We start from the raw sequence: 7,412 nt of genomic DNA, 5'->3' as shown, positions 1-7,412 counted from the left end.
CAGAACACTTTTATTAGGTACTTATTGCTCGTGAATAGATAATCTTTTTAAAATTTTGTCTTTCAGACTATTGTTTCGCTTTTATCACAAATCGCAATTCACTTTTCATTAATAATTTATTTTACTTTTATTGATCATGTATGTGGGATGCGAGCACCTCCAAGCCAAACACTTAAATAGGCATTCGTGGGGAGATTGGACGGTGGGCCCTGGATAGCTCAATGGTTAAGAGCAGTCGCCCGGAAAGCGGAAGACCCGGGTTCGAGTCCCGGTCCAGTCAGTTCAACGGCCCAATTTTTTCACGAATCCTACATTTTGGGGGCTCAGCCGGGATGGAGGTTTGCTTCGTGTCACACTTCTACGGCCGGGCAATAATTAAGGAAAAATAATTAAAAGTTGAACATCTATCATAGAGAGGTTAGACCGACGTAAGACGTATAGTGGCGACGTGAACGATTGGCTGGGGAACTAGGCAAGACGGCCTTTAGACAGCAATGCGTTCAGGACTAGAGACGTTAAGACGTGTAGTAAGAGGTCTACGACGAAAGAAGGTAGATGGTTCAAGGAAGGGGATTTCCAATGACGGACATTCGGGGTCGAATGTGGTTGCGGGGGGGTAGAATGTGGGATGCGAGCACCTCCAAGCCAAACACTTAAATAGGCATTCGTGGGGAGATTGGACATTGGTTAGCTCAATGGTTAAGAGCAGTCGCCCGGAAAGCGGAAGATCCGGGTTCGAGTCCCGGTCCAGTCAGTCCAACGGCCCAATTTTTTCACGAATCCTACATGTATATGTACATTTTATATTTTATATTATATTTATTACACGTATATATAAATAAAAGATCCATGTGTTGTAATGTATAATAAAAATGTTTTAATAAAATAAAAATAAACCTTAACAACTTCAACTGATATCTAAACGGTTTCACATATACTTAATGAGTAACAATTTTAATCTTATTGCCTTTCGATAGAAGTAGGAAGAGGAATTTATTCAACGTCCTACATTATACTCGTTGGTAGAGATAATAATAAAACTAGCAATAAGCATAATAAACATTTCTTGGATATTGCAAATTCAAACGTTAACATAGTTCAGAACTTCACTACAATTTTGACGATGTCAAAATTTTTTTTGTTGAGTTCTCGTTCAAACATAATTGATATGATAGAAAATAAAATAAAAAAAAGTAAACAATAATATAATAATCAAAGAATAAAAGAATTATAAATCGCAATTGAACAATAATTTCGTTAACAATATGTATTAAAATAAAGTAAATAACACTACTCGAAATTAAATCTTGGTAATGTACATTTCTTCGTTCAATCGTTAGTAGATACGGACGTATTTATTTACCGCTCCCGAGAGAGAATATAAGTATTTAAATAATAATTACGTTGAGATACAGTATAACGTACGTTAGGTTTACATCGCAGATACAAGGGTGAGCGACCAGTGTCCTAGCGAGGTAACACTGCACCCACGCGGGTAACCGCGTGTTCAAGCCTATGGCAAAAAAGCTATGACCATGGAAATTAACATCCCACCTCTTCAAATAGTTAATAACGGTAGCAGTTACATTAATCGAACAAGAGATAATACCGAAATAGGTCAACCGTTGATGGAAACAAAACAATCCTCTAACCTTGCTCGTACAGAAAAGAAAATAATCAAAAGAGATAATAGAATCTCGTGTATGAAAAATGAGATGGATAAAGACTCGGAAGATTCGCAAAACTGGATTCCTGCTAAATCAACCAAGTTACAAAACTCAAGAAAACGCAAAATAAGTGAACAAAAAACAACAATAATAACCATAATAAAGACATACCCATAAGCAACTCTTATGATCTACTCGACGATTCAGCAGAAACACAAAACACTACATGAAAAGCAGTAGAAGAAAAAAGCAGTAAAACCACCACCAATATACATCGACGTAGAAATCATGGACCCTCTGCTCGATTTACTGGATGAAACAGCTGGACAAAATAACTATGTAATAAAACCACTTAGAGACAACCAAGTGAAAGTACAAACTACCACACAGATACGTTCAGAAAGGTAATAAATGCACTAAAAACTTGAAACTCGGGATACCACACGTATCAAGAAAAAAACAAGAAGAGCTATAAATCGTAAGTTTGAGGACTTCATCCAAGTCCAATATAGTCAAAATAACAAATGAATTAGACAAACTTGGTCACAAGGTAAGATCAATAAATAATATAACAAAACTCGATACCAAGCAGCCACTACCTTTATTTTTTATTGAATTGATTACTTAGGAAAATAACAAGTATATGTATCTAATTAATACACCTAAAACAAAAAGAGAAATGCAACAATGCACACGATGCCAAACTTATGGATACATAAAAAATTACTGAAATCGAAATTCAGCTTGTGTCAAATGTGCAAAAAAACATTTAACAGCACTCTGTCCTCAAGAGGGCAAAATCGAAAAAGTCAGGTGCGTAAATTGTAACAGTAACCACCCAGCAAATTATAAAAGATGTCAGACGAAAAAACTACTACAACAAAATGTTTCCAACGCTAAGAAAAAAAGTATTGAAAAAACCTATTCTAGACGATGTTTACAAGGAAATTCACTACAATAAAGAAAACAAAAATGCCAACAAGGATAAAATACAAATATTTGAACACATTGAATCAAGAAGAAGCTACTCCTAAGTAACCAAACGAGCACATACAAATACAAAAGACTTAAACACTGAGGAGACATCGGACATTAAAGAACAACTAAAACAATCAATTAAAAATACAAAAATCATTACCACAATGATAATGGAGCAAAATTCTCTCTTAAAATAACAAACGCAACAAATTACCACATTGCTACAACTATTAACAAAAACGTTACTTATAAGAACAAACAATGAATACACAAATAAAAATAGCGGTTTGGAACAGCAACGGATTACAACAACGAATTAAAGAAACCAAAGCATTCATATACACGCATGACATAGACATTCTACTCGTATCTGAAACTCATCTCACAGATACAAACTATATAAATATTCCATACTACACCATGTATGACACAAAACATCCTTCAGGTAAAGCGCATAATGGAACTGCCATAATTATTAAAAACAAGATAAAACATCATCTACACAGTAAAACAGACAACGATTACCTTCAAGCCACCACAATTACATTGAAAACACAGGGTAATTCACTCAAACTCTCGACTATTTATGCACCGCCAAAATTTAAAATTACAATCGACTAATGGAACAACTTTTTCAAGGAACTAGGTAATAAATTTATAGCAGCTGGCGACTTTAACGCCAAGTATCCAAATTGGGGATCAAAAACAACCTCACCACGTGATAAAATTTTAAACTCATACATAACAAACGCGAATCTAGAAATCCTCACGATAGATGAACCAACATACTGGCCCTCAGCTTTCAATAAAACTCCCGATTTACTAGACTTCGGCGTCCTAAAAGGCCTAAACCTAATTCACTTCAAAACCGATCATCACTTGATCTCAGCTCAGACCATTCATCTATAATAATAACATACACAAAAAACCTATCCTATATAAAAAATCGCCAATGGAAGCACAAGATGGATAATCTTTAAAGAAACTTTAGAATCGAAATTAACTGTAACATTACGCTCAAGACCTCTTTACAAATAGAAAATGCAGTTAACAATTTAACAGATGCTATACAAAAAGCAGCGTGGCATCTACATCCCAAAATGTTTTACCCAGAAAAATTCCGTCATATCCTAGCATTATTTTGCATAAAATAAAAGTAAAAAGGCAAGTTAAAGCTAGGTGGAAGAAAAATAAAACAAGGAGTAATAAGAGACTACTAAACAAAGTAACCAAAGATGTAAAGCATAGCATACGGGATCACAACAATGCAGATTTCGAAAGATACCTGACATCACTTTCACCTCACGAAGATACTAATTACTCTCTCTGGAAAACAGCAAAAAGATTCAAAAGACCAGTAAAATCAATACCAGCCATACGAAATCTTGACGACTCATGCGAAGAACACAGAAAAACAAGCGGAAACTTTCGCAGCAAACCTAGGAAACATATTCACAGTACACAACTTCAATACCCAAACACACACAGACACTAACGTAAACGACTTCGGAAGCAAAACACAATCTCATGAAAACATTAACAGCACAACAGCCGAAGAAATTAGAATGATAATATCACAAATCAAAATAAGAGGAGAACCAGGTTACGATCTAATAAATGGTAGAATACTAAAAGAACTGCCACCTAAAGCAATTAGGATGCTCACAATATTATTTAACGCAATATTACGTGTCCATCACTTCCCAAGTACTTGGAAACTCGCGGAAATTAAAATGCTGCCTAAACCCAATAAAAATATGCATGATATAAATTCTTATAGACCGATATCGCTCTTACCATTAAACTGCATCTAAACTGCTGGAAAAAATAATATACAATAGAATGAAAAGAATAATTTCTGACAAAAACCTGATTCCTGACCATCAATTTGGATTCTGAAACAAACACTCTACCGTTGAACAAGTATAAAGACTAACTAATACTATAATAACAGCTTTAGAAAATAAGGAGTACTGTTCCGCCGTCTTCATAGATGTAGAAAAAGCTTTTGATAAAGTGTTGCATCAAGATAATAGAACATCATTTTCATTTGATTTGAAAGTACAGGTAGCTCCCTACAAAACGACATCCTATATATACACTATTTTGCTATAAAACGATTCATAAATTACGGGAATCATCCTATAATACAGTTTAGCTTTAACCCCTTAATCTATGATTTACTTTCCAAGAGTTTGGGCCATATTCTTCAATAGTGATTCTGCTATGTCGATCTTATAGTCAACGTAACTTTGTTTTTTCCCGTTATTTATTTTGCGTAATAATATGTACGAATTAAAAAAGCTAATATTGAACAGATAAAAAAGAATTTCCATCGTACTACGGTTATTTACTTTACTTACGGTGGCGAAGAAACAAATAAAAAATGCAGCGCAATGAACTATTATTCATATCGATTAATGATTCGAGAGAATAAAGACAATTACATTTTGAAATGTAATCTCGTATGCCCTCGCACGCCCTCGCAACTTCAATGACGCCGCATCTTATTAAAACAATTCGGACGAAATCCAAATTCCTTATAATGGCTTAAATACCCCGAAAAAGTTGTAAATGACGGTAATATAACTTCTTCTTCTTCTTCTTCTTCTTAACTAATAACTAACATTAGATAACTAACGATTTTACCATTTTCATATATCAGCAATCCACATCATATGCAAGACGCAATAGCGTATGTTCTACGGACGTCCGGATCTCTCCATTACATTTACATGCAATCCAGCTTTGGACGATATACAACAGCTCTTACTTCCTGGGCAATCATTGGTAGATAGGCATGACATCACAGCACGTGTTCTCAGACAGAACAGCGGTATACTGAATCCGAATTCACCATGCAAAATTATTAAACTCAATTTCAACACAATGTAACACAAAATTAAATATTAGATTAAATGAAAATAAAATAAACACAATATTCAATTAGATATATAAATGGAAATAAAAATTGAATATAAACATTTAAAAATTATAGACATATTTTTAAATGTACCGCGCAAAATAAACAGATGGCCAACAGATGGCGATTGATTCACCCGTATTTTATGCGCGTATTTTTAAACAGATAAACAATTATTTCTAAAAAATTAATTATTTATTTTATAAATAAATTAATGTAATAAAAACATGCCGTATGCGAATGCAACGTTGTGTCAAAATTTCAAAACAATCAATAAAGTACTTTTGGAGATTTGCGGTTTTGCACAAACGAAAGTTAAATTTTTATAGATATAGATTGTGTTTTTATTCAGTAAAAAATTTAAATACATAACAATATTGTACTAGATAACAATTATCACTTATCGTTTACATCTACTTTTTACAAAAGTTTACTGTTCGGAACAAACTTTTATGTCTTAAATATAAGAATATTTTCTTAATTGTATCAGTTTATATAAAAATAAACCCCTTTAACTTTTTCGAAAACGTGCAGGAATACCGTTTAATCATAAAAACACAGCAGTTTTATTTATCTTTTCTTTCTTCTTCTTTTTCTTGTAGAAAATGTAAAAAAATAATATTTAATTAGTTAATTATCTTCACGAATTATTAAAGATTAAAAATTGCACTGATTTAAAGTCCTCCTATTCTGATTGAATTATTTTTAGTTTAAGAGCATTCACTTTATTTAAAATCTATAAATAACTTTGGGAAAAATGCATTCGTTTTTAAGTTAATGCAATGGCCATTTCTACCGTTTGATAGAATGATATGCAAGGCATTGTCAATAGAAACATTCTTATTTGCTCGTTGCGTATCCCTTTAATGAATTGTTCGATTATTTTCCTTCCTGGCTATTTGTAAAATTGCACTTATTATATTTTCTGTAAATTATCAGCATAATTCTCTATCGTTTCTTGTTCATATTGATCTCGACACAAAAAACGTTTTAAGTGCAAATCAGTTACATTGGAATAAAAATAACTAAAATATTTGTTTATTATCTCTTCGTATGAAAGTATTGAAAAATTGACAGAAGGGTATGTCTTCTTGACACACGTATGAATATTATTTTCCACCATTTTAATGAAGAATTTAACCTGTTTGTTATCTGGTACCTTGACAATATTTGCTACATATTCAAATTTATTTAACCAATCATAAAACATACTTTCCTTCGTGGGATTGTAGGCATTAATTATTGAAAGGGCCAGTTTAGATATTCAGATACGTCATTAGCTTTTTCAAATGAAATGGCCTCTGCTACCGTCTCATTGAATGATAAGCCAGAAATATTATTTAATGAGTTCTTAAATCATCGTCGCGTATTCCATTAACAAATTGTTTCCTTAATTTATATTGTTCCTCCTCCATATAACTGCACTTATTATATAATTTCTGTAAATTGTTGAAATATTTTTCTATCGACTCTTGTAAATATTGATTGCGATAAGTAAAACGTTATCGTTTATAAATATTTTCAGAAGATAAGAACAAATATTCAAAATAATGGTTTATTATCTTTTCGTATGAAAGTTCAGATATGTTTACTGGTTTGAAATTTTCAATAATAAAATTAGGTACATCATCATGCACCATTGTAATGAATAATTCACCCATTTTATCATCTGGTACCTTGATTACATCTGCTACATATTCAAATTTATTTAACCACATAGGAAAAAACGTATTTTCTTCTAGTTTGAAAATATTCATCATTGAAAGAGCTTGACTTAGATAATGAGTTATTTGATTACTTTTTAGAAATGCAATGGCTTTTGCTACCGTCTCATCCAATGATAA

At 32.6% G+C, this 7,412-nt stretch overlaps 1 non-coding gene across 1 annotated transcript; it reads left to right on the top strand.

Moving 5' to 3' along the window:
• The first annotated feature begins 205 nt into the window (after positions 1-205).
• Positions 206-280, top strand: Trnas-gga. The gene has a single exon. It is a non-coding gene; the product is annotated as a tRNA-Ser (tRNA).
• The last annotated feature ends 7,132 nt before the right edge of the window (positions 281-7,412 follow it).

Source organism: Polistes fuscatus, unplaced genomic scaffold, assembly GCF_010416935.1.
Source record: "Polistes fuscatus isolate 324 unplaced genomic scaffold, CU_Pfus_HIC Scaffold39, whole genome shotgun sequence".
Taxonomy (NCBI): Eukaryota; Metazoa; Arthropoda; class Insecta; order Hymenoptera; family Vespidae; genus Polistes; species Polistes fuscatus.
The sequence above is the reverse complement of the archived record's forward strand: the minus strand, read 5'-3'. Positions and strand labels throughout refer to the sequence as shown.